The sequence below is a fragment of the Oncorhynchus mykiss genome, chromosome 13 (assembly GCF_057628025.1).
Source record: "Oncorhynchus mykiss isolate SJ-2025 chromosome 13, ASM5762802v1, whole genome shotgun sequence".
Classification (NCBI taxonomy): domain Eukaryota; kingdom Metazoa; phylum Chordata; class Actinopteri; order Salmoniformes; family Salmonidae; genus Oncorhynchus; species Oncorhynchus mykiss.
The window spans coordinates 18,871,131-18,897,500 of record NC_143034.1 but is presented as its reverse complement, the minus strand read 5'-3'; the positions used below and the strand labels follow the sequence as shown (position 1 = coordinate 18,897,500).

Genomic DNA, 26,370 nt, shown 5'->3' with positions numbered 1-26,370 from the left:
GCTCAGCCTTTCTCTCTATCTCTCTCTCTCTCTCTGTCCCTCTCCTTAGATAAATAGGTGTTGGAGCACACCTTAAATGTAGACATAGACAGGACAGGTAATGTTGTGTATATATTGTGGTTATCGACGGGACAAGGAGTGTACCTGGTGTCGTCTGGACAGTTTATGATGTTATGACAGTATAGGGAACCTATCCGTGTGTGTGTTTGTTAACTCAGTGCTTTGACAGACAGGGGAGTGTGTGTGTGTGCTTTATGTAGGACATCAGCAAACTGTCTGAGAGAGAGAGAGAGAGAGAGAGAGAGAGAGAGAGGAGAGAGTTTCAGCCTGTAGAAGAGATCGTTGTTTGCAGCTGTCTGACAGGTAGCCAGAGTGATGACAATGAGCCAGTGGCAGAGGCCCACACACACACACACACACACACACACACACACACACACACACACACACACACACACACACACACACACACACACACACACAATCAAACTACCATGGCTGAATAAACAGTCAACAGTACGCATACACTTTTCTTTTACTCTCTCTCTCTGCCCAAGTGGCAGCTGTCCATGGTGCTGACATTCACTGAAGCTCTCAGTTGGAAATGACCACAGAAACATGTAGATTGACAGCAATGAGAGACGAGGACCAACTTGTCTCTGGACTGGCGCTTTCTCTGCTGTGGAGCTGGCTGCTGTCCATGGTGCTGAAGCTGAACAGCCCACATTGAAGCTGTCCATGATGCTGAAGCTGAACTGCCCACATTGAAGCTGTCCATGGCACTGAAGCTGAACTGCCCGCATTGAAGCTGTCCATGGTGCTGAAGCTGAACAGCCCACATTGAAGCTGTCCATGATGCTGAAGCTGAACAGCCCACATTGAAGCTGTCCATTGTGCTGGACATACACACGTAACACAGTACAGTATATTGTCTACTGTAGTTATGTTATACAGTGTGCTTTCTTTGTACTACTGATTTATGTTTGTTTAGTGGAGTTAGTTGTCCATGATGTTGAAATGGAATAGTCCATTGTGGAGCTCTCCATGGGGCTGGAAATGGAATAGTCCATTGTGGAGCTCTCCATGGGGCTGGAAATGGAATAGTCCATTGTGGAGCTCTCCATGTTGCTGGAAATGAGATGCCATAAAAACATGTTAATGATAGCAATGAAACAAACGGTCCATTGTTATAGGATATTTGAATGACTGTTTTGATGACTGTGGATGATTTGTAACTGTATCTGGAAGTCTGCACATTTGGTCTTGTTTGTTTGTGGGTAACTGTGGTTGGCTGTTTGTGATGAAGTGTCCTTTGATGTGGTGCTGTTGGCAGTGTGTGTGTGTGTCTACGTCTGAGGGACTGTGTGTGTGTGTGTCTACGTCTGAGTGACTGTGTGTGTGTGTGCCTACGTCTGAGTGACTGTGTGTGTGTGTGTCTACGTCTGAGTGACTGTGTGTGTGTGTGTATGTGCTTGTCTGTGAGTCTGAAAATGAAAATGTGTATGTATGAGAATGTGTGTATCAGACAGAATATGTTATGAGAGCGATAGAGAGACTCAGAGCAGACTTAAAATCCCAGCCAGATTCCTCCCTGCATTCCTTGGCCGCTCACAATGCACCATCTGGACCAATTAGAAGCTGTGATTCTCCTCCCAGGGGGTCCAATGGACTATAGCCAGAGGCAGGGGGACTCGGCCAACTCCTCCCCCACTCAGAAGCCCTCCTCTGGGGCTCCTCTCTGACTCCAGCCCATTGTCTGGTCCCAACCTCCATAGAAAAAGGCAGGCCCCTGGTTCCCCTTCAGGGCTGACAGTAATAGGATAAAGTGGGATGGAGTGGCCCCTAGACACTTATCTAAGGTTAGTTTGGAAGTTTTTGGACTAATGGTTGAGGTTAGGAGTGAGGGAAGGGTAAGCTGATTCTAGATCTGAGCCTTTGGGCAAGGTCTGAAATTGTTGGACTGAGACTGTGAGTATGCGTGCACACACACACACACACACACACACACACACACACACACACACACACACACACACACACACACACACACACACACACACACACACCAGAGTTAATGTGCTGGGCTGAAGCCTGTAGTCTGAGACTATTTTCTTCATCTGCTCTTAAAGGCCATGTTGCAAGTTAAATATAGCCAATATATTATATACCCCTTATAGATCGGAATCCCCCCCCCCCCTAAAGAAAACAATTTGTGAAGCAGGTGTACTAGTAAGCCACGCCCCATCAAGGGCATGACAGCCTGTGATTTTGCCTGTGATGTTTGTTCATTTGAAGACTCTGGATTGACTGGGGACAGCAACTGGTGAAGGCTCTGGAGCTGACTGGGGACAGCAACTGGTGATGACTCTGTAGCTGACTGGGGACAGCAACTGGTGAAGACTCTGGAGCTGACTAGGACAGCAACAGATGAAGACTCTGGAGCTGACTGGGGACAGCAACAGATGAAGACTCTGGAGCTGACTGGGGACGACAACTGGTGAAGACTGGAGCTGACTGGGGACAGCAACTGGTGAAGACTCTGGAGCTGACTGGGGACAGCAACTGGTGAAGACTCTGGAGCTGACTGGGGACAGCAACTGGTGAAGACTGGAGCTGACTGGGGACAGCAACTGGTGAAGACTCTGGAGCTGACTGGGGACAGCAACTGGTGAAGACTCTGGAGCTGACTGGGGACAGCAACTGGTGAAGACTCTGGAGCTGACTGGGGACAGCAACAGATGACGACTGGAGCTGACTGGGGACAGCAACAGGTGAAGATGGCGGTTCTACAAACAAGTAGCTATTACTCCTCAGCCCAGAAGTCCTAGAATAAAACTAGGATGATCTGCTTGAAGGTAGCTGTATCTTATATGTGTACATGGTGTTTGTTGGTAAAAGGCACAACTTGGCATTGTTAGCTGGCTTCTGACTCATTCATCCTACTTGAACTAGCAACTGGCAAGTTGTTTCAGGCAGCTTTGGATGCTACGGGAAAACTAATACTGTAAGCTATATTTGCTAAGCTATCCATCTGATTGATAAAGATGATACAAATGCCCTTAGCTAGCTAGCTAGATTGAAACTGCTGGGGGAAAGGTAGGTTACGTTAGCTATCTCCCACCATCAGTCTGAGTTCACCACCATAGCTAGCTAAGTGGACTGTAGCTAGGTTTCTAGAAACTAACAACTATATATTTGCTAGCTATAATGCTGACTATTGTGAACACTTTTTGTCAATGTATTGTTTATTGATGCACTGGTGATTGAACAAGTTGGCAAGAAAAATGCCCCTCTTGATTTCACTGCAAACAGGCTGTTGTTTTGGTATAATTTGGCTGAATAGACCTTACATTGGGGTTTATTAGTTAAATAAATTACTGACTGACTAGGCTAATTCCTCTTCATGTTTTTGGTGTTGTTGTATTTTAGATGAAGAGGGAGTTAGATCACTAGAAAGCAGCGTGCAGACAGACCAGGGCCCGTATTCACAAAGCATCTCAGAGTAGGAGTACGGATTTTGGATCAGTTTAGCCTTTTATATCACAATGAATATGATTACATTGACAGAGCGGAACTGATCCTGGATCACGTTTCTGTAACGGTTTTCCTCCTCTTCTGACGAGGAGTATGAAGGATCGGACCAATACGCAGCGTGGTATGTGTTCATGTTATATTTATTAACCTGCGAAAGCAGCAGCTCCTCTTCCTGGTGTCCAACACAGAACATGAAACATGACATAATACAGAACATTAATAGACCAGAACAGCTCAAGGACAGAACTACATGAATTTAAAAAGGCAAACGTAGCCTTCATATCAGTACATACAAAACTATCTAGATCAAATAGGAGAGAGGCGATGTGAGGTGTTGTTTGAAACCAGGTTTGCTGTTCATTTGAGTTGAATTTGTCTTTCTGCCCATAATTTCATTTAACATACTCCAAAGTTTTACATAATTGATCTTGGCTCCATAACGTTTTCCTCTTCCTCTCTGGTTTTATTTAAATGACATAACTTCCCCCAAGCTTTTCTAGCCATATGATCTGGTTAGGCTATAACATAATGTATGCAAAAAATGTTTTGTGATAACTGCACTATGATTTCAATTATGTGGGTGTGTCACGACTTCCACTGAAGGTGACTCCTCTCCCTCTCGCTCGGCGAAACTTCCAGGGCCCGCGCCCTTAAACTTCCAGGGCCCGCGGGCTTAAACTTCCAGGGCCCGCGGGCTTAAACTTCCAGGGTCCGCGGGCTTAAACTTCCAGGGTCCGCGGGCTTAAAATTCCAGGGCCCGCGCACTTAAACTTCCAGGGTCCGCGGGCTTAAACTTCCAGGGTCCGCGGGCTTAAACTTCCAGGGCCCGCGCACTTAAACTTCCAGGGTCCGCGGGCTTAAACTTCCAGGGTCCGCGGGCTTAAACTTCCAGGGCCCGCGGGCTTAAACTTCCAGGGTCCGCGGGCTTAAACTTCCAGGGCCCGCGGGCTTAAACTTCCAGGGTCCGCGGGCTTAAACTTCCAGGGCCCGCGGGCTTAAACTTCCAGGGTCCGCGGGCTTAAACTTCCAGGGCCCGCGGGCTTAAACTTCCAGGGTCCGCGGGCTTAAACTTCCAGGGCTTATTCTCCCTGTCAGTGGTGAAATTGTTGTGCTTACGTTTTTGCTGTCTGTTATTTTTCCTGGTTTTGGGGACATACCTGTTTATTGGTATTTTTGCCTGTTTGTTGGCTAGACCCAACTTAATAAACGTAGGCATTGGAATCATTCCTCTCTGCACCTGACTCCACACCCACCACTCCTAGATATCCGTGACAGGGGAAGCATTGCTCTCTGAGCCTGACTCCACACCCACCACTCCTAGATATCCGTGACAGGGGAAGCATTGCTCTCTGAGCCTGACTCCACACCCACCACTCCTAGATATCCGTGACAGGGGAAGCATTGCTCTCTGCGCCTGACTCCACACCCACCACTCCTAGATATCCGTGACAGGGGAAGCATTCCTCTCTGCGCCTGACTCCACACCCACCACTCCTAGATATCCGTGACAGGGGAAGCATTGCTCTCTGAGCCTGACTCCACACCCACCACTCCTAGACATCTGTGACAGGGGAAAAAACACATTTTCTTCTCTTCAAGATGTTTAATGTTAAGGATCCCAACATTGTTTTAATGTTTTAACGTTGGTAGGAATAAGTAGGAATACATTTGGTCCAAATCAGAAGTTGGGTACTATATTTATTGAATTCTATAAATTAAAATGGCCTTTTTGTCTGTAGTCAATTAGCTAAATTTCTCATTGGTTAAATTATATTTCAACAAAATAATGTTTCAGGAATGCTAATCGTATCTGTTAGTAACTACAGAAACGATTTGAGAACAGTCTGAGATGGGGTGAGTGTGGAAATGCTCTTTCTTGTGCTTTTTTTGTGGTGGAAGACCCTCCTAGGACAACACAGCCACACAGTCTCAGCACCAGCCTTGTCTAGTTTACATGCATAGCCAGTGTCTTACATCGACCCGCTTGTTTGCAAAATCAATGCAAGCCCACACTTACACAATGTCAACATGCCCAAACATACTGCTGACACACACACACACACACACACACACACACACACACACACACACACACACACACCCACACACACGAGTCGCAGACACACACAAGAGACATGAACCTATGCCCACACATCCTTCTGATGGACTTTGATACACTCTGGAAAGTATCCCGACCCCTTGACCTTTTCCATTTGTTATGTTACAGACTTGTTCTAAAATGGATCAAATTACAACTTGTCCTTGTCAATCTACACACAATACCCCAAAATGACCAAGCAAAAAAAATGTTCGCACATTCATCATTTTTTTTAACAGAAATACCTTATTTACATAAGTATTCTGACCCTTTGCTTTGAGACTCTACATTGAGCTCAGTTGCATCCTGTTTCCATTGATCATCCTTGAGATGTTTCTACAACTTGATTGGAGTCAACCTGTGGTAAATTCAATTGATTGGACATGATTTGGAAAGGCATACACCTGTCTATATAGTGCATGTCAGAGCAAAAACCAAGCCATGAGGTCAAAGGAATTGTCTGTAGAGCTCCGAGACAGGATTGTGTCGAGGCATATATCTGGGGAAGGGAACCAAAACATTTCTGCAGCATTGAAAATCCCCAAGAACACAGTGGCTCCATCATTCTTAAATGGAAGAAGTTTGGAACCACCAAGACTCTTCTTAGAGCTGGCTGACCGTCCAAACTGAACAATCGGGGGAGAAGGGCCAGGGAGGTGACCAAGGACCCGAAAGCTCCAGAGTTCCTCTGTGGAGATGGGAGAACCTTCCAGAAGGACAACCATTTTTGCAGTACTCCACCAATCAGGCCTTCATGGTAGAGTGGCCAGATGGAAGCCAATCGTCAGTAAAATACATGACAGACTGCTTGGAGTTAGCCAAAAGGCACCTAAAGGACTCTCAGACCATGACAAACAAAATTCTCTGGTCTGATGAAACCAAGATTGAACTATTTGGCCTCAATGCCAAGCGCCACGTCTGGAGGAAACCTGGCACCATCCCCACGGTGAAGCATGGGAGACTAGTCAGGATCGAGCAAAAGATGAACAGAGCAAATTACAGAGAGATCCTTGATGAAAACCTGCTCCACAGTGCTCAGAACCTCAGACTGTGGCGAAGTTTCACCTTCCAACAGGACAACAACCCTAAGCACACAGCCAAGACAACGCAGGAGTGGCTTCAGGAAAAGTCTCTGAATGTCCCTGAGTGGCCCAGCCAGAGCCCGGACTTGAACCCGATCGAACATCTCTGGAGAGACCTGAAAATAGCTGTGCAGTGACGCCCCCCATCCAACCTGATAGAGCTTGAGAGGATCGGCAGAGAAGAATGGGAGAAACTCCCCAAAAACAGGTGTGCCAAGCTTGTAGCATCATATCCAAGAAGACTCAAGGCTTTAATCACTGCCACAGGTGCTTCAACAAAGTACTGAGTAAAGGGTCTGAATACTTATGTAAATGGCCATTTCATTTTTTTTTGCCAAAAATTCAAAAAATCTGTTTTTGATTTGTCATTATGGGGTATTGTGTGTAGATTGATGAGGAAAAAACAACTTAATAAATGTTAGAATAAGGCTGTAATGTAACAAAATGTGGAAAAAGTCAAGAGGTCTAAATGCTTTCTGAATGCACTGTATGTGTTGACATTTTTACCAACTTACGGCAGTAGTGTGTGTGTGTGTGTGTGTGTGGGTGTGTGTGTGTGTGTGTGTGTGTGTGTGTGTGTGTGTGTGTGTGTGTGTGTGTGTGTTGATTCTGAGGGGTGATTTCCTGAATATCAATAGGAGGGTTTTGCTAATGCGTTCATGAGTCACAGAGAGCCTCAGGCAAAATTAAACAATAACTATACTCAAGTGTGTGAGAGAGAGAGATAGAATGTGTGTGTGTGTGTGTGTGTGAGAGAGAGAGATAGAATGTGTGTGTGTGTGTGTGTGAGAGAGAGAGATAGAATGTGTGTGTATGCATGTGTGTGTGCAATTGTACGTGTGAATGTGTGCCAATTGTGCGTGTGGTGTGTTTGTGTGCATGTGTGTGCGTCTGTATGTGCGAAAGTGTGTGTGTGTGTCTGTTTGTTTGTTTGTTTGTTTGTTTGTTTTACACCAGGTAGTTATGGTCTGTAGAGTTCAGCTAGACCATTATAGAGTTTTCACAGGAAATGGAATCGTTTTTTTAAAGGACTTTTCCGAACAAGGCTATGTAATTAACTACTCACTCACTCACTCACATGAACACACACACACTCATACACACACACACACAGTTTTCAGAGGAAATGAAATTGTTTTTTTAATGGACAAGGCAACTACTCACTCACATACTGACTCACTGACTCACTGACTCACTGACTCATTCCCTCCCTCCCTCCCTCCCTCCCTCCCTCCCTCCCTCCCTCCCTCCCTCCCTCCCTCCCTCCCTCCCTCCCTCCCTCCCTCCCTCCCTTCCTCCCTCCCTCCCCTTTCAGTAGACATTCCTCTTTTGAACTTTCTCTTTAATTAAATTTTCCGCTCCATTAAAAGCCAGCTAGTGTGTGTGTGTGTGTGTGTGTGTGTGTGTGTGTGTGTGTGTGTGTGTGTGTGTGTGTGTGTGATTAAAGCCAGCTAGCTAAGGCCTTTTCGGGGTGATTTGCTGTCCACTCTCTGGAAAACATAGGTCTGCGTCCCAAATGGCACCCTATTCCCTATATTCCCAAAGTCTCTGGTCAAAAGTAGTGTACTATATAGGGCATAGGGTGTCATTTGGGATGCAGACATTGAGGTTTTTATATTTTCCCCTAAAATGTCCACTTCCTCCCCCAGTGGTTCAGTGATGTGTTCCGAGAAGGAGGGTATATATCAGGGGGTTTGGAGAAAGGGGAAGAAGAGAGGGGCGAGAAGAGAGTGGGATTGGGGAAGAAGAGAGGGGGATTGGGAAATAGAGAGGGGGAATGGGGAAGAAGAGAGCAGAGAATGGGGAAGAAGAGAGGGGGATTGGGAAATAGAGAGGGGGATTGGGAAATAGAGAGGGGGAATGGGGAAGAAGAGAGGGGGATTGGGAAATAGAGAGGGGGATTGGGAAATAGAGAGGGGGAATAGGGAAGAAGAGAGTGGGATTGGGAAATAGAGAGGGGGAATGGGGAAGAAGAGAGGGGGGATGGGAAGAAGAGAGGGGGATTGGGGAAGAAGAGAGGGGGATTGGGGAAGACGAGAAGGGAGAATGAGGAAGAAGTATAAACCTTGTATAGGCCAACCCAGCCAGGGTGATGGGTGAGAGTGACTGTGATGGTAGTAATGATTGGTGTTCTAACTCCACCAATATAACCCATTGGCTACATTTACATGCACACTAATAATTCATATTAAACTGAGTACGGCAGTGGTCATGTAAATAAATACCTTACTCTGCTGATCTCGATCGGCGTTAAGTCAAAATTGAATTAAGCATACGCTGATTAAAACACCTGCTTTTCTGAGCAATCTTTGAATTATGAACACCTTAATCCGCGTTCCAGCGGTGTATTTGTTCTGTGCATGTGCCAGCACCAGCCGAGAGCCTCCCTCATTAGAGCGAATGAAGTGAGTTCAGAACACCTGAAAGTATGCATCCTAGAAATATTTTCACATACAAACTATAAATGCCTGAACTAGGCTTCGCAAAAATAACATGGCCGCTGTGGTAGAATGTTTACTTTGATTGGCAATTTTCTGCATTTATCAAAGTCCCATCAGGTAGCCTGGTTTCAGATGTGTCCATGTAAACGTGTTTATTAGGGAAATCGTTGTTCTTGCAAAGCATGTCAATGTTTAAATCAAACTATCATATTAATCTGACTATCCATAATTGTATTATTGTGCATGGAACCATACTCAGTGTGATGCTAGTCAGACTTGGCCTCTGTTTGTAAAGACCTGCTGGTTGTTGATTTGTTCTCTGATGTGATGCTGTTGACAGTGTGTGTGTGTGTGTGTGTGTGTGTGTGTGTGTGTGTGTGTGTGTGTGTGTGTGTGTGTGTATCTCTCTCAAGCTCACAGAAACAGATGTACTGAACAAACTGTCTCTCTCATTCTATTTGTTCTGCAGTTTCTCTTCTTTTACTGTATGTTCTCACCTTATTTTACTGTCTGTTGTCACCTTATTTTACTGTCTGTTATCACCTTCTTATTTTACTGTCTGTTGTCACCTTCTTCTTTACTGTCTGTTGTCACCTTCTTCTTTACTGTCTGTTGTCACCTTCTTCTTTACTGTCTGTTGTCACCTTCTTTACTGTCTGTTGTCACCTTCTTTACTGTATGATGTCACCTTCTTCTTTACTGTCTGTTGTCGCCTTCTTTTACTGTCTGTTGTCACCTTCTTCTTTACTGTCTGTTGTCACCTTCTTTTACTGTCTGTTGTCATCTTCTTCTTTACTGTCTGTTGTTACCTTCTTCTTTAGCTATCTGTTGTTACCTTCTTTAGCTGTCTGTTGTCACCTTCTTTTACTGTCTGTTGTCACCTTCTTTTACTGTCTGTTGTCACCTTCTTTTACTGTCTGTTGTTACCTTCTTCTTTACTGTCTGTTGTCACCTTCTTTACTGTCTGTTGTCACCTTCTTCTTTACTGTCTGTTGTCACCTTATTTTACTGTCTGTTGTTACCTTCTTCTTTACTGTCTGTTGTCACCTTCTTCTTTACTGTCTGTTGTCACTTTATTTTACTGTCTGTTGTTACCTTCTTCTTTACTGTCTGTTCTTACCTTCTTCTTTAGCTGTCTGTTGTCACCTTCTTCTTTACTGTCTGTTGTTACCTCTTCTTTTACTGTCTGTTGTTACCTTCTTCTTTACTGTCTGTTGTCACCTTCATTACTGTCTGTTGTCACCTTCTTCTTTACTGTCTGTTGTCACTTTCTTTTACTGTCTGTTGTTACCTTCTTCTTTACTGTCTGTTCTTACCTTCTTCTTTAGCTGTCTGTTGTCACCTTCTTCTTTTACTGTCTGTTGTTACCTTCTTCTTTACTGTCTGTTGTCACCTTCTTTACTGTCTGTTGTCACCTTATTTTACTGTATGTTGTCACCTTCTTCTTTACTGTCTGTTGTCACTTTCTTTTACTGTCTGTTGTTACCTTCTTCTTTACTGTCTGTTGTCACCTTCTTTACTGTATGTTGTCACCTTCTTATTTACTGTCTGTTGTTACCTTCTTCTTTACTGTCTGTTGTCACCTTCTTCTTTTACTGTCTGTTGTCACCTTTTTCCTTTACTGTCTGTTGTCACCTTATATTACTGTCTGTTGTCACCTTTTACTGTCTGTTGTCACCTTCTTTTACTGTCTGTTGTCACCTTATTTTACTGTCTGTTGACACCTTATTTTACTGTCTGTTGTCACCTTCTTTTACTGTCTGTTGTCACCTTCTTTTACTGTCTGTTGTCACCTTATTTTACTGTCTGTTGTCACCGTCTTTTACTGTCTGTTGTCACCTTATATTACTGTCTGTTGTCACCTTATTTTACTGTATGTTGTCACCTTCTTTTACTGTATGTTGTCACCTTCTTATTTACTGTCTGTTGTCACCTTCTTTTACTGTCTGTTGTCACCTTCTTTTACTGTCTGTTGTCACCTTCTTTTACTGTATGTTGTCACCTTCTTATTTACTGTCTGTTGTCACCTTATTTTACTGTCTGTTGTCACCTTCTTTTACTGTCTGTTGTCACCTTCTTTTACTGTCTGTTGTTACCTTCTTCTTTACTGTCTGTTGTCACCTTCTTCTTTTACTGTCTGTTGTCACCTTTTTCCTTTACTGTCTGTTGTCACCTTATATTACTGTCTGTTGTCACCTTTTACTGTCTGTTGTCACCTTCTTTTACTGTCTGTTGTCACCTTATTTTACTGTCTGTTGACACCTTATTTTACTGTCTGTTGTCACCTTCTTTTACTGTCTGTTGTCACCTTCTTCTTTACTGTCTGTTGTTACCTCTTCTTTTACTGTCTGTTGTTACCTTCTTCTTTACTGTCTGTTGTCACCTTCTTTACTGTATGTTGTTACCTTCTTCTTTACTGTCTGTTGTTACCTCTTCTTTTACTGTCTGTTGTTACCTTCTTCTTTACTGTCTGTTGTCACCTTCTTTTACTGTCTGTTGTCACCTTATTTTACTGTCTGTTGTCACCTTCTTTTACTGTCTGTTGTCACCTTCTTCTTTACTGTCTGTTGTTACCTCTTCTTTTACTGTCTGTTGTTACCTTCTTCTTTACTGTCTGTTGTCACCTTCTTTACTGTATGTTGTTACCTTCTTCTTTACTGTCTGTTGTTACCTCTTCTTTTACTGTCTGTTGTTACCTTCTTCTTTACTGTCTGTTGTCACCTTCTTTTACTGTCTGTTGTCACCTTCTTCTTTACTGTCTGTTGTTACCTCTTCTTTTACTGTCTGTTGTTACCTTCTTCTTTACTGTCTGTTGTCACCTTCTTTACTGTCTGTTGTCACCTTCTTTTACTGTATGTTGTCACCTTCTTCTTTACTGTCTGTTGTCACCTTCTTTACTGTCTGTTGTCACCTTATTTTACTGTCTGTTGTCACCTTCTTTTACTGTATGTTGTCACCTTCTTCTTTACTGTCTGTTGTTACCATCTTCTTTACTGTCTGTTGTCACCTTCTTTACTGTCTGTTGTCACCTTCTTTTACTGTATGTTGTCACCTTCTTCTTTACTGTCTGTTGTCACCTTCTTTACTGTCTGTTGTACCCTTCTTATTTAACTGCCTGTTGTCGCATTCTTATTTAACTGCCTGTTGTCACCTTCTTCTTTAACTGCCTGTTGTAACCTTCTTATTTAACTGTCTGTCACCTTCTTTTACTGTCTGTTGTCACCTTCTTTACTGTCTGGTGTCACCTTGTTTTACTCTCTGTTGTCACCTTCTTCTGTCTGTCTCTTTACATCCCTGTCCTCTTTGTCTAAGTCCTAGTCAGTTGTCAGAGCCAGACACACACAGATCCATTCCATATTCCTTCCTTCAGTCTGAATATCTTATTAGCTACAGTAAGTCTAAACCCAATGCCTTGTGTGTGTGTTGGTGTGTGTGTATACGTTCACTGTCTAAATGGGGCTACGTTCACTGTCAGCCTTATTAACTAACTCTGTCTAAATGGGGCTACGTTCACTGTCAGCCTCATTAAATAACTCTGTCTAAATGGGGCTACGTTCACTGTCAGCCTCATTAAATAACTCTCTAAATGTGGCTACGTTCACTGTCAGCCTCATTAAATAACTATGTCTAAATGGGGCTACGTTCACTGTCAGCCTTATTAAATAACTATCTCTAAATGGGGCTATGTTCACTGTCAGCCTCATTAAATAACTCTGTCTAAATGGGGCTACGTTCACTGTCAGCCTCATTAACTAACTCTCTCTAAATGGGGCTACGTTCACTGTCAGCCTTATTAACTAACGCTCTCTAAATGGGGCTACGTTCACTGTCAGCCTCATTCAATAACTCTCTCTAAATGGGGCTACGTTCACTGTCAGCCTCATTAACTAACGCTCTCTAAATGGGGCTACGTTCACTGTCGCACACTGTTTCTGAGACATCTGTCACCGTCACAAACCGTTTGCAGTGCCTCTGTTTATTAGTCAGACTAATTTGTTCAAGGTGTAAATTGATAGCGAGCGTTTCAGATGTGTTGACGTTGTGTCGTGTTGTTAAGGTCTGTCAGTGTTGTTTACATGGATCAATAGAAATGTCTTAGTATAACCTAACCGAGTTATTATTCATATTTGTTGACAATGTGTTGTTGCTGTTGTTATTTATATCTTTGTCAGGTTTGTTTATGTTACGCCCTGGCCATACTTGTCATGGTGGATGTCATACAGGCCACTAATTCAATCAATACATACAGAATCTTCTCTACTTATACAGTACTTTATGACACAAGTATACTTGTCACTTACAGTATTCTATCAAGACTGCTCTATTCTCTTCTATTTCTACGCTACTTACTGTACCTGGATGTAATGGCCTTTCACCCCAACTGGCTGTTATGGTGACTCTCTCTCTCTCTCTCTCTCTCTCTCTCTCTCTCTCTCTCTCTATTCAAAGGGCTTTATTGGCAAGGGAAACATATGTTAACATTGCCAAGGCAAGTGAAATTGATAATAAACAAAAGTGAATTAAACAAAAAATGAACAGTAAATATTACATTCACAGAAGTTCCAAAGGGAATAGAGACATTTCAAATGTCATATGTCTATAGAACGTTTTGTAACGATGTGCAAATAGTACAAAAGGGAAAATAAGTAAACAAACATGGTTTGGACCTTTCTATTCTCATAGCTTCTACAGATTGTAAATTAAAAATATATTTTTTTGCTAAAATAATAATTATATTATTGATGGATTGACTAGGGCTTTTCAAATCACCCAGTATTGCTATCTGCAGCATTAATTCTAGGCAAATGTGGCAATTCTTCAGCCATTCCTGGACCTGTGACCAAAAACGAGCGACATATGGACAATACCAAAATAAATAATCTTATGACTCTGCCTCCTCACAGTAAAATCTGCAGAGCTGGGAAGATTGTATCCCCCACATATATAACATTCTATTGGTTGCAAGAATTTTGTATAATAATTAACATTTTAAATTTTTTAATCTGGTGTTGTTTTGCGTATCAATTCATAAACCATGTGCCATGGAATGGGTACATCAAAAATCTCTTCCCAACTATTTAGCAATTTATATGGCACAGCTGTCAGTTGTTTGGTCCTTAAATGAAATTGGTATATGTTTTTATTAGTATATTTGAGTTTAACCACAATATTTGTTGTATTATTTGTTCTGTCTTTCAGGTGGATTCAACTGAAATTTCAACCAACTGTCTAAGACTTGTTTAAAAATAAGGATATTTTGGAGATGATTTCCTTTTCAAACAACCGAAAGTGAGCAGGTGTAATCTGAATGAAGGGAAAAAGGCCCTTCTTGAACATAGGATGAGACATTCCTACCAAATTACTAGAGAACCAGTTTGGATTTAAGTATAACTTTTGTATGACTGATTTTTATTTATTTTTAACTAGGCAAGTCAGTTAAGAACAAATTCTTATTTTCAATGACAGCCTAGGAACAGTGGGGTAACTGCCTTGTTCAGGGGCAGAACGACAGATTTTTACCTTGTCAGCTCAGAGATTAGATCTTGCAACCTTTCAGTTACTAGTCCAACGCTCTAACCACTAGGCTACCTGCTGCTAGGCTGATGCCTTTAGTGAGAGGTCTTATGCTTTAATATTTAATCATTTCTGCTGCCCGAATTCATATTCGTTATATAAATAGGCCCTTTTAATTTTGTTTGGCTTGCCATTCGAAATAAAATTGAATATTTTTTGTTCATATAATTTAAAAAGCAGGTCACTAGGTGTAGGCAAAACCACAAGCAAATAGGTCAACTGTGATATGACTAAAGAGTTCATCAGGGTGATTTTTCCACAAATAGACAGGTCCTAACTTGGTAGCAAGTTCTTTTCTATTTTTGTTATCTTTGTTATGGTGCGTGAATGAGGACCCAAAAGCGAATTAACAAAACAGAGTTACTTTAATGACGAAACACACGTAGGCTCAGATGGACAGGCAGATTCCGACAGGACAGGACAAGGTTAGATGAACAGGCAGATTCCGACAGGACAGGACAAGGTTGCAGCAAACACGACGATAGTCTGGTTCAGGCATGAGTAACACAAACGAGAATCCGACAAAGACAGGAACAAAAACAGAGAGAGATATAGAGGACTAATCAGAGGGAAAAAGGGAACAGGTGGGAAAAGGGGTGACGAGGTAGTTAGGAGGAGACAAGGAACAGCTGGGGAAAGAGGGGGAGAAAAGGTAACCTAATAACGACCAGCAGAGGGAGACAGGGTGAAGGGAAAGGACAGAAACAAGACACAACATGACAATACATGACATCTTTCTATAAAAATGTATTGGAGTGAGATCATTTCTTTCTTTTGGGATTTGTATACCGAGTATGTCCATAGTACACTAGTAATATAGTACACATCATAATTTGGTTTTAATCCAGAGATGATAGCAAAAGTATGTAGATCCTCTATGAGGCCGTGGAGTGATTCTAATTGTGGTTTTAAAAGAAAACATGAATCATCAGCGTACAATGACACCTTAATTTTTAAGCTACGGATTTCTAATCCCTTAATATTACTGTTTGATCTAATTTTAACAGCTAACATTTCGATGGCAATAATAAATAGATATGCCGATAGTGGACAACCTTGTTTTACTCCTCTTGACAGTTTAAAACTTTCTGAGATGTAGCCATTATTTACTATTTTACACCTAGGGTTACTATACATAACTTTAACCCATTTTATAAGAGATTCCCCAAAATTGTAATAATAAATAATAAATAGTAGTTGTCTTATATTATCTCCAATGTATCATCTATTTAAAAAACCTGTCCGATTAGGATGAATAATATCTTAATTCTATGCGCCAAGCATTTTGCTAGGATTTTTGCATCACAACACTGAAGTGTAAGAGGTCTCCAATTTTTTAAATGGACTGGATCTTTATATATACCACTTGGGTCCAGTTTCAGTAATAATGATATCAGACCTTCTTGTTGTCTGATATTCTACCGTTTATACAGGAGTGGTTAAAACATGCTAATAATGGTCCTCTCAGTATAAAAGTTTGGTAAGTTTGGTATGCCATTCAGCCCTGGAGTTTTCCCAGACTTAAAGGCTTTAATTGCATCAATAAGTTCCTCCTCTGTAATTTGGCCTTCACATGAGTCTTTCTGTACAGATGTTAATTTTACATTATTAATAGGAAACAAGTCTATACAATTAGCTTCGGTTAGTGGAGATGGAGGAGACTGAAACGAAAACATATTCTTAAAATACTTTACTTCCTCTTTCAAAATATAATTTGGTGAATCATTGCGTGATTCCATCATTTATAAAAAAAAATTGGTAGCATTTCTATATTGAAGATTGAAAAAGAATTTGGTGAATTTTTCCCAATATTCCATCCAGTTCTCTTTATTTTTGTAATATATTACACTGGATCTTTCTTGAATAAGTTCATCCATTTCTTTTTGTTTTCCTTCTAACTTATTCTGTGCCTCTATGGTACCGTTTTTATTGCTATCTGACTGTACTGTTAGTCATTTATTTTATTTTGTTAATATGGACTCTTTTGATCTACATTTCTTTTGTTTTATAGATGAGTACTGAATTGCATGGCCTCTAAAGGCACATGTAAAGAATATTTGTTGGTCTGTGTTGCACTTGACACATTTATGATTTGCTTATTCCAGTTACTAATAATCATGCACCCATTAAGAAAATGACTTAAATCCCTGTGGATTGATGAGGAATTGGAAAATTGTATGGTTGAGAGGGATGAGGCTAAATTAATGGAAAATAAGTCTGGCTGCACAACCGATTGGCAAACGTACTGCAAATTGAGAAATCATGTGACAAAAGAAAGAACAATTAGATAAAGAGTGATGGTAAAAAGTAAAACATTTTAGAGCTTAAATTACATTTTTTGCCAAAAAGGCAAACTCAGCTCTATCATTCATTGAATCAGATTCATTAATCACAAAACCCACTGATATTGCCAATTACTTTAATTATTTTTTTCATTGGCAAGATTAGCAAACTTATGTATGACATGCCAGTAACAAACGCTGACACTACACATCCAAGTATAACTTATCAAATTATGAAAGACACGCATTGTGATTTTGAATTACGTAAAGTGAGTGTGGAAGAAGTGAAAAATGATTGTTGTCTATCAACGATGACAAGCCACCGGGGTCTGACAACTTGGATGGAAAATGACTGAGGATAATAGCGGATGATATTGCCACTGCTATTTGCCATATCTTCAATTTAAGCCTACTAGAGAGTGTGTGCCCTCGGGCCTGGATGGAAGGTAAAGTCATTACGCTTCCCAAGAATAGTAAAGCCCCCTTTACTGGCTCAAATAGCCCACCAATCAGCCTGTTACCAACCTTAGTAAACTTCTGAAAAAAATGGTGTTTGACCAGATACAATGCTATTTTACTGTAAACAAACTGACAACAGACTTTCAGCATGCTTACAGGGAAGGGCATTCGACAATGATTGGCTGAAATGTATGATAAAAAGATTGTGGTAGCTGTTTTGTTAAACTTGTGGCTTTGGACATTATCGATCATATTCTGCTGATGGAAAAACATATGTGTTATGGCTTTACACCACCTGCTGTATTGTGGGTAAAGAGTTACCTGTCTAACAGAACACAGAGGGTGTTCTGGAAGCCTCTCCAACATCCAGGTAGAACCCTTTACTAATGACATGCCACTGGCCTGAGTAAATCCAATGTGTCTATGTATGTGGATGACTCAACACTATTGACGTCAGCTACTACAGAGAGTGAAATCACTGCAACACTTAATGAAGAGCTGCTGTTAGTTTCAGAATGGGTGGCAGGGAATAAGTTAATCCTAAATATTTTTTTTAAATCACTCACTAAACCCTAGACCTCATATAAATCTTGTAGTCAGTGGTGTGGAAATTGAGCAAGTTGAGGGACTAAACTGCTTGGAGTAACCCTGGATTGTAAACTGTCATGGTCAAAACATGTTGATACAACAGTAGCTAAAATGGGTAGAAGTCTGTCCATAATAAAGCGATGCTCTGCCTTCTTAACAACACTAACAAGCTGGAGACATATCTCCCTCACTAACTTTAAGCACCAGCTGTCAGAGCAGTTTACCGATCATTGCACCTGTCCATAGCCCATCTGTAAATAGCCCACCCAACTACCTCATCCCCATATTGTTATTTAAAAAAAATCATTTGCACCCCAGTATCTCACCTTGCACATTCATCTTCTGCACATCTATCACTCCAGTGTTTAATTGCTAAATTGTAATTTTTTCGGCACTATGGCCTATTTATTGCCTTACCTCCCTTATCTTACGTCATTTGCACACACTGTATATATACTTTTCTATTGTGTTATTGACTGTAAGTTTGTTTATGTGTAACTCTGTGTTGTTGTTTTTGTCACACTGCTTTGCTCTATCTTGTCCAGGTCACAGTTGTAAATGACAACTTGTTCTCAACTGGCCTACCTGGTTAAATAAAGGTTAAATAAAAAGATTATAAAAAAATCAACAAACATAGCTAAGATGCGGAGAAGTCTGTCCATAGTAAAGCGCTGGTCTACCTTATTAACAACACTATCAACAAGGCAGGTCCTACAGACTCTAGTTTTGTCACACCTGGACTACTGTTCAGTAGTGTTGTCAGGTCCTACAGACTCTAGTGTTGTCACACCTGGACTACTGTTCAGTCGTGTTGTCAGGTCCTACAGACTCTAGTTTTGTCACACCTGGACTACTGTTCAGTAGTGTTGTCAGGTGCCACAAAGAGGAACCTGGGAAAATGACAATTGTCTCAGAACAGGGCAGCACGGCTGGCCCTTAAAAGTACACAGAGAGCTAACAATAACATAAACTACTAGCATCCAGCTCAGATACCCATACATACTCCACAAGACAAGTCACCAGAGGTCTCTTCACAATCCTCAATAACAGAGTATGGGAGGCGCACAGTACAACATAGAGCCATGAGTACATAGAACTCTATTCCACATCAGGTTACTGATGCAAGCAGTAAAACAGATAAAATACACCTTATGGAACAGATGGGACTGTGAAGAGACACACACAGACACACATACACATGATAAGACACACACTCTACACACACGTACACGGGATGTTGTACTGTAGAGATGTGATAGTAGAGTAGTGGTCTGAGGGAACACACTTAATGTGCTGTGAAAAGTGTTATGAAACGTAATGTCATGTAATATTGTAAATTGTATACTGTATAACTTCCTTAATGTTGCTGGTCCCCAGAAGAGTAGCTTAGCTTAGCAGGAACTAATGGGGATCCATAATTAATACAAATACAAACATCTAACACCTGATCTGGCTGTGTTTACCACAGCCATTAGGCTACCAGAATGGGTGTGTTTACCACAGCCATTAGGCTAGCAGAATGGGTGTGTTTACCACAGCCATTAGGCTACCAGAATGGGTGTGTTTACCACAGCCATTAGGCTAGCAGAATGGGTGTGTTTACCACAGCCATTAGGCTACCAGAATGGGTGTGTTTACCACAGCCATTAGGCTGCCAGAATGGGTGTGTTTACCACAGCCATTAGGCTGCCAGAATGGGGGTGTTTACCACAGCCATTAGGCTAGCAGAATGGGTGTGTTTACCACAGCCATTAGGCTACCAGAATGGGTGTGTTTACCACAGCCATTAGGCTGCCAGAATGGGTGTGTTTACCACAGCCATTAGGCTGCCAGAATGGGTGTGTTTACCACAGCCATTAGGCTGCCAGAATGGGGGTGTTTACCACAGCCATTAGGCTAGCAGAATGGGTGTGTTTACCACAGCCATTAGGCTACCAGAATGGGTGTGTTTACCACAGCCATTAGGCTAGCAGAATGGGTGTGTTTACCACAGCCATTAGGCTACCAGAATGGGTGTGTTTACCACAGCCATTAGGCTGCCAGAATGGGTGTGTTTACCACAGCCATTAGGCTGCCAGAATGGGTGTGTTTACCACAGCCATTAGGCTGCCAGAATGGGTGTGTTTACCACAGCCATTAGGCTAGCAGAATGGGTGTGTTTACCACAGCCATTAGGCTGCCAGAATGGGTGTGTTTACCACAGCCATTAGGCTACCAGAATGGGTGTGTTTACCACAGCCATTAGGCTACCTGAATGGGTGTGTTTACCACAGCCATTAGGCTACCAGAATGGGTGTGTTTACCACAGCCATTAGGCTACCAGAATGGGTGTGTTTACCACAGCCATTAGGCTACCAGAATGGGTGTGTTTACCACAGCCATTAGGCTACCAGAATGGGTGTGTTTACCACAGCCATTAGGCTACCAGAATGGGTGTGTTTACCACAGCCATTAGGCTACCAGAATGGGTGTGTTTACCACAGCCATTAGGCTGCCAGAATGGGTGTGTTTACCACAGCCATTAGACTACCAGAATGGGTGTGTTTACCACAGCCATTAGGCTGCCAGAATGGGTGTGTTTACCACAGCCATTAGGCTACCAGAATGGGGGTGTTTACCACAGCCATTAGGCTACCAGAATGGGTGTGTTTACCACAGCCATTAGGCTACCAGAATGGGTGTGTTTACCACAGCCATTAGACTACCAGAATGGGTGTGTTTACCACAGCCATTAGGCTGCCAGAATGGGTGTGTTTACCACAGCCATTAGACTACCAGAATGGGTGTGTTTACCACAGCCATTAGGCTACCAGAATGGGTGTGTTTACCACAGCCATTAGGCTGCCAGAATGGGTGTGTTTACCACAGCCATTAGGCTGCCAGAATGGGTGTGTTTACCACAGCCATTAGGCTGCCAGAATGGGTGTGTTTACCACAGCCATTAGGCTACCAGAATGGGCGTGTTTACCACAGCCATTAGGCTACCAGAATGGGTGTGTTTACCACAGCCATTAGGCTGCCAGAATGGGTGTGTTTACTACCAGAATGGGTGTGTTTACCACAGCCATTAGACTACCAGAATGGGTGTGTTTACCACAGCCATTAGGCTACCAGAATGGGTGTGTTTACCACAGCCATTAGACTACCAGAATGGGTGTGTTTACCACAGCCATTAGGCTACCAGAATGGGTGTGTTTACCACAGCCATTAGACTACCAGAATGGGTGTGTTTACCACAGCCATTAGGCTACCAGAATGGGTGTGTTTACCACAGCCATTAGGCTGCCAGAATGGGTGTGTTTACCACAGCCACTAGGCTGCCAGAATGGGTGTGTTTACCACAGCCATTAGGCTACCAGAATGGGTGTGTTTACCACAGCCATTAGGCTACCAGAATGGGTGTGTTTACCACAGCCATTAGGCTGCCAGAATGGGTGTGTTTACCACAGCCATTAGGCTGCCAGAATGGGTGTGTTTACCACAGCCATTAGGCTGCCAGAATGGGTGTGTTTACCACAGCCATTAGGCTACCAGAATGGGTGTGTTTACCACAGCCATTAGGCTGCCAGAATGGGTGTGTTTACCACAGCCATTAGGCTACCAGAATGAGTGTGTTACCACAGCCATTAGGCTACCAGAATGGGTGTGTTTACCACAGCCATTAGACTACCAGAATGGGTGTGTTTACCACAGCCATTAGGCTACCAGAATGGGTGTGTTTACCACAGCCATTAGACTACCAGAATGGGTGTGTTTACCACAGCCATTAGGCTACCAGAATGGGTGTGTTTACCACAGCCATTAGACTACCAGAATGGGTGTGTTACCACAGCCATTAGGCTACCAGAATGAGTGTGTTACCACAGCCATTAGGCTACCAGAATGGGTGTGTTTACCACAGCCATTAGACTACCAGAATGGGTGTGTTTACCACAGCCATTAGGCTGCCAGAATGGGTGTGTTTACCACAGCCATTAGGCTACCTGAATGGGTGTGTTTACCACAGCCATTAGGCTGCCAGAATGGGTGTGTTTACCACAGCCATTAGACTACCAGAATGGGTGTGTTTACCACAGCCATTAGACTACCAGAATGGGTGTGTTTACCACAGCCATTAGACTACCAGAATGGGTGTGTTTACCACAGCCATTAGGCTGCCAGAATGGGTGTGTTTACCACAGCCATTAGGCTACCAGAATGGGTGTGTTTACCACAGCCATTAGACTACCAGAATGGGTGTGTTTACCACAGCCATTAGGCTACCAGAATGGGTGTGTTTACCACAGCCATTAGGCTGCCAGAATGGGTGTGTTTACCACAGCCATTAGGCTACCAGAATGGGTGTGTTTACCACAGCCATTAGACTACCAGAATGGGTGTGTTTACCACAGCCATTAGGCTACCAGAATGGGTGTGTTTACCACAGCCATTAGACTACCAGAATGGGTGTGTTTACCACAGCCATTAGGCTACCATAATGAGTGTGTTACCACAGCCATTAGGCTACCTGAATGGGTGTGTTTACCACAGCCATTAGGCTGCCAGAATGGGTGTGTTTACCACAGCCATTAGACTACCAGAATGGGTGTGTTTACCACAGCCATTAGGCTGCCAGAATGGGTGTGTTTACCACAGCCATTAGACTACCAGAATGGGTGTGTTTACCACAGCCATTAGGCTACCAGAATGGGTGTGTTTACCACAGCCATTAGGCTGCCAGAATGGGTGTGTTTACCACAGCCATTAGACTACCAGAATGGCTGTGTTTACCACAGCCATTAGGCTACCAGAATGGGTGTGTTTACCACAGCCATTAGGCTACCAGAATGGGTGTTTTTACCAGAGCCATTAGGCTACCAGAATGGGTGTGTTTACCACAGCCATTAGGCTGCCAGAATGGGTGTGTTTACCACAGCCACTAGGCTGCCAGAATGGGTGTGTTTACCACAGCCATTAGGCTACCAGAATGGGTGTGTTTACCACAGCCATTAGGCTACCAGAATGGGTGTGTTTACCACAGCCATTAGGCTGCCAGAATGGGTGTGTTTACCACAGCCATTAGGCTGCCAGAATGGGTGTGTTTACCACAGCCATTAGGCTGCCAGAATGGGTGTGTTTACCACAGCCATTAGGCTACCAGAATGGGTGTGTTTACCACAGCCATTAGGCTGCCAGAATGGGTGTGTTTACCACAGCCATTAGGCTACCAGAATGAGTGTGTTACCACAGCCATTAGGCTACCAGAATGGGTGTGTTTACCACAGCCATTAGACTACCAGAATGGGTGTGTTTACCACAGCCATTAGGCTACCAGAATGGGTGTGTTTACCACAGCCATTAGACTACCAGAATGGGTGTGTTTACCACAGCCATTAGGCTACCAGAATGGGTGTGTTTACCACAGCCATTAGACTACCAGAATGGGTGTGTTACCACAGCCATTAGGCTACCAGAATGAGTGTGTTACCACAGCCATTAGGCTACCAGAATGGGTGTGTTTACCACAGCCATTAGACTACCAGAATGGGTGTGTTTACCACAGCCATTAGGCTGCCAGAATGGGTGTGTTTACCACAGCCATTAGGCTACCTGAATGGGTGTGTTTACCACAGCCATTAGGCTGCCAGAATGGGTGTGTTTACCACAGCCATTAGACTACCAGAATGGGTGTGTTTACCACAGCCATTAGGCTGCCAGAATGGGTGTGTTTACCACAGCCATTAGACTACCAGAATAGGTGTGTTTACCACAGCCATTAGGCTACCAGAATGGGTGTGTTTACCACAGCCATTAGGCTGCCAGAATGGGTGTGTTTACCACAGCCATTAGACTACCAGAATGGGTGTGTTTACCACAGCCATTAGGCTGCCAGAATGGGTGTGTTTACCACAGCCATTAGGCTACCAGAATGGGGGTGTTTACCACAGCCATTAGGCTACCAGAATGGGGGTGTTTACCACAGCCATTAGGCTACCAGAATGGGTGTGTTTACCACAGCCATTAGACTACCAGAATGGGTGTGTTTACCACAGCCATTAGGCTACCAGAATGAGTGTTATACCACAGCCATTAGGCTACCAGAATGGGTGTGTTTACCACAGCCATTAGACTACCAGAATGGGTGTGTTTACCACAGCCATTAGACTACCAGAATGGGTGTGTTTACCACAGCCATTAGACTACCAGAATGGGTGTGTTTACCACAGCCATTAGGCTGCCAGAATGGGTGTGTTTACCACAGCCATTAGGCTACCAGAATGGGTGTGTTTACCACAGCCATTAGACTACCAGAATGGGTGTGTTTACCACAGCCATTAGGCTACCAGAATGGGTGTGTTTACCACAGCCATTAGGCTGCCAGAATGGGTGTGTTTACCACAGCCATTAGGCTACCAGAATGGGTGTGTTTACCACAGCCATTAGACTACCAGAATGGGTGTGTTTACCACAGCCATTAGGCTACCAGAATGGGTGTGTTTACCACAGCCATTAGACTACCAGAATGGGTGTGTTTACCACAGCCATTAGGCTACCATAATGAGTGTGTTACCACAGCCATTAGGCTACCTGAATGGGTGTGTTTACCACAGCCATTAGGCTGCCAGAATGGGTGTGTTTACCACAGCCATTAGACTACCAGAATGGGTGTGTTTACCACAGCCATTAGGCTGCCAGAATGGGTGTGTTTACCACAGCCATTAGACTACCAGAATGGGTGTGTTTACCACAGCCATTAGGCTACCAGAATGGGTGTGTTTACCACAGCCATTAGGCTGCCAGAATGGGTGTGTTTACCACAGCCATTAGGCTGCCAGAATGGGTGTGTTTACCACAGCCATTAGGCTGCCAGAATGGGTGTGTTTACCACAGCCATTAGGCTACCAGAATGGGCGTGTTTACCACAGCCATTAGGCTACCAGAATGGGTGTGTTTACCACAGCCATTAGGCTGCCAGAATGGGTGTGTTTACCACAGCCATTAGGCTGCCAGAATGGGTGTGTTTACCACAGCCATTAGGCTGCCAGAATGGGTGTGTTTACCACAGCCATTAGGCTGCCAGAATGGGTGTGTTTACCACAGCCATTAGGCTGCCAGAATGGGTGTGTTTACCACAGCCATTAGGCTACCAGAATGGGTGTGTTTACCACAGCCATTAGGCTGCCAGAATGGGTGTGTTTACCACAGCCATTAGGCTGCCAGAATGGGTGTGTTTACCACAGCCATTAGACTACCAGAATGGGTGTGTTTACCACAGCCATTAGACTACCAGAATGGGTGTGTTTACCACAGCCATTAGACTACCAGAATGGGTGTGTTTACCACAGCCATTAGACTACCAGAATGGCTGTGTTTACCACAGCCATTAGGCTACCAGAATGGGTGTGTTTACCACAGCCATTAGGCTACCAGAATGGGTGTGTTTACCAGAGCCATTAGGCTACCAGAATGGGTGTGTTTACCACAGCCATTAGGCTGCCAGAATGGGTGTGTTTACCACAGCCACTAGGCTGCCAGAATGGGTGTGTTTACCACAGCCATTAGGCTACCAGAATGGGTGTGTTTGCCACAGCCATTAGGCTACCAGAATGGGTGTGTTTACCACAGCCATTAGGCTGCCAGAATGGGTGTGTTTACCACAGCCATTAGGCTGCCAGAATGGGTGTGTTTACCACAGCCATTAGGCTGCCAGAATGGGTGTGTTTACCACAGCCATTAGGCTACCAGAATGGGTGTGTTTACCACAGCCATTAGGCTGCCAGAATGGGTGTGTTTACCACAGCCATTAGGCTACCAGAATGAGTGTGTTACCACAGCCATTAGGCTACCAGAATGGGTGTGTTTACCACAGCCATTAGACTACCAGAATGGGTGTGTTTACCACAGCCATTAGGCTACCAGAATGGGTGTGTTTACCACAGCCATTAGACTACCAGAATGGGTGTGTTTACCACAGCCATTAGGCTACCAGAATGGGTGTGTTTACCACAGCCATTAGACTACCAGAATGGGTGTGTTACCACAGCCATTAGGCTACCAGAATGAGTGTGTTACCACAGCCATTAGGCTACCAGAATGGGTGTGTTTACCACAGCCATTAGACTACCAGAATGGGTGTGTTTACCACAGCCATTAGGCTGCCAGAATGGGTGTGTTTACCACAGCCATTAGGCTACCTGAATGGGTGTGTTTACCACAGCCATTAGGCTGCCAGAATGGGTGTGTTTACCACAGCCATTAGACTACCAGAATGGGTGTGTTTACCACAGCCATTAGGCTGCCAGAATGGGTGTGTTTACCACAGCCATTAGACT

At 43.4% G+C, this 26,370-nt stretch overlaps 1 protein-coding gene across 1 annotated transcript in view; it reads left to right on the top strand.

Moving 5' to 3' along the window:
• Positions 1 to 26,370, top strand: part of LOC118940345 (protein phosphatase 1 regulatory subunit 29-like) — a 274,541-nt gene that overhangs the window by 13,365 nt on the left and 234,806 nt on the right. The window lies entirely within an intron of this gene.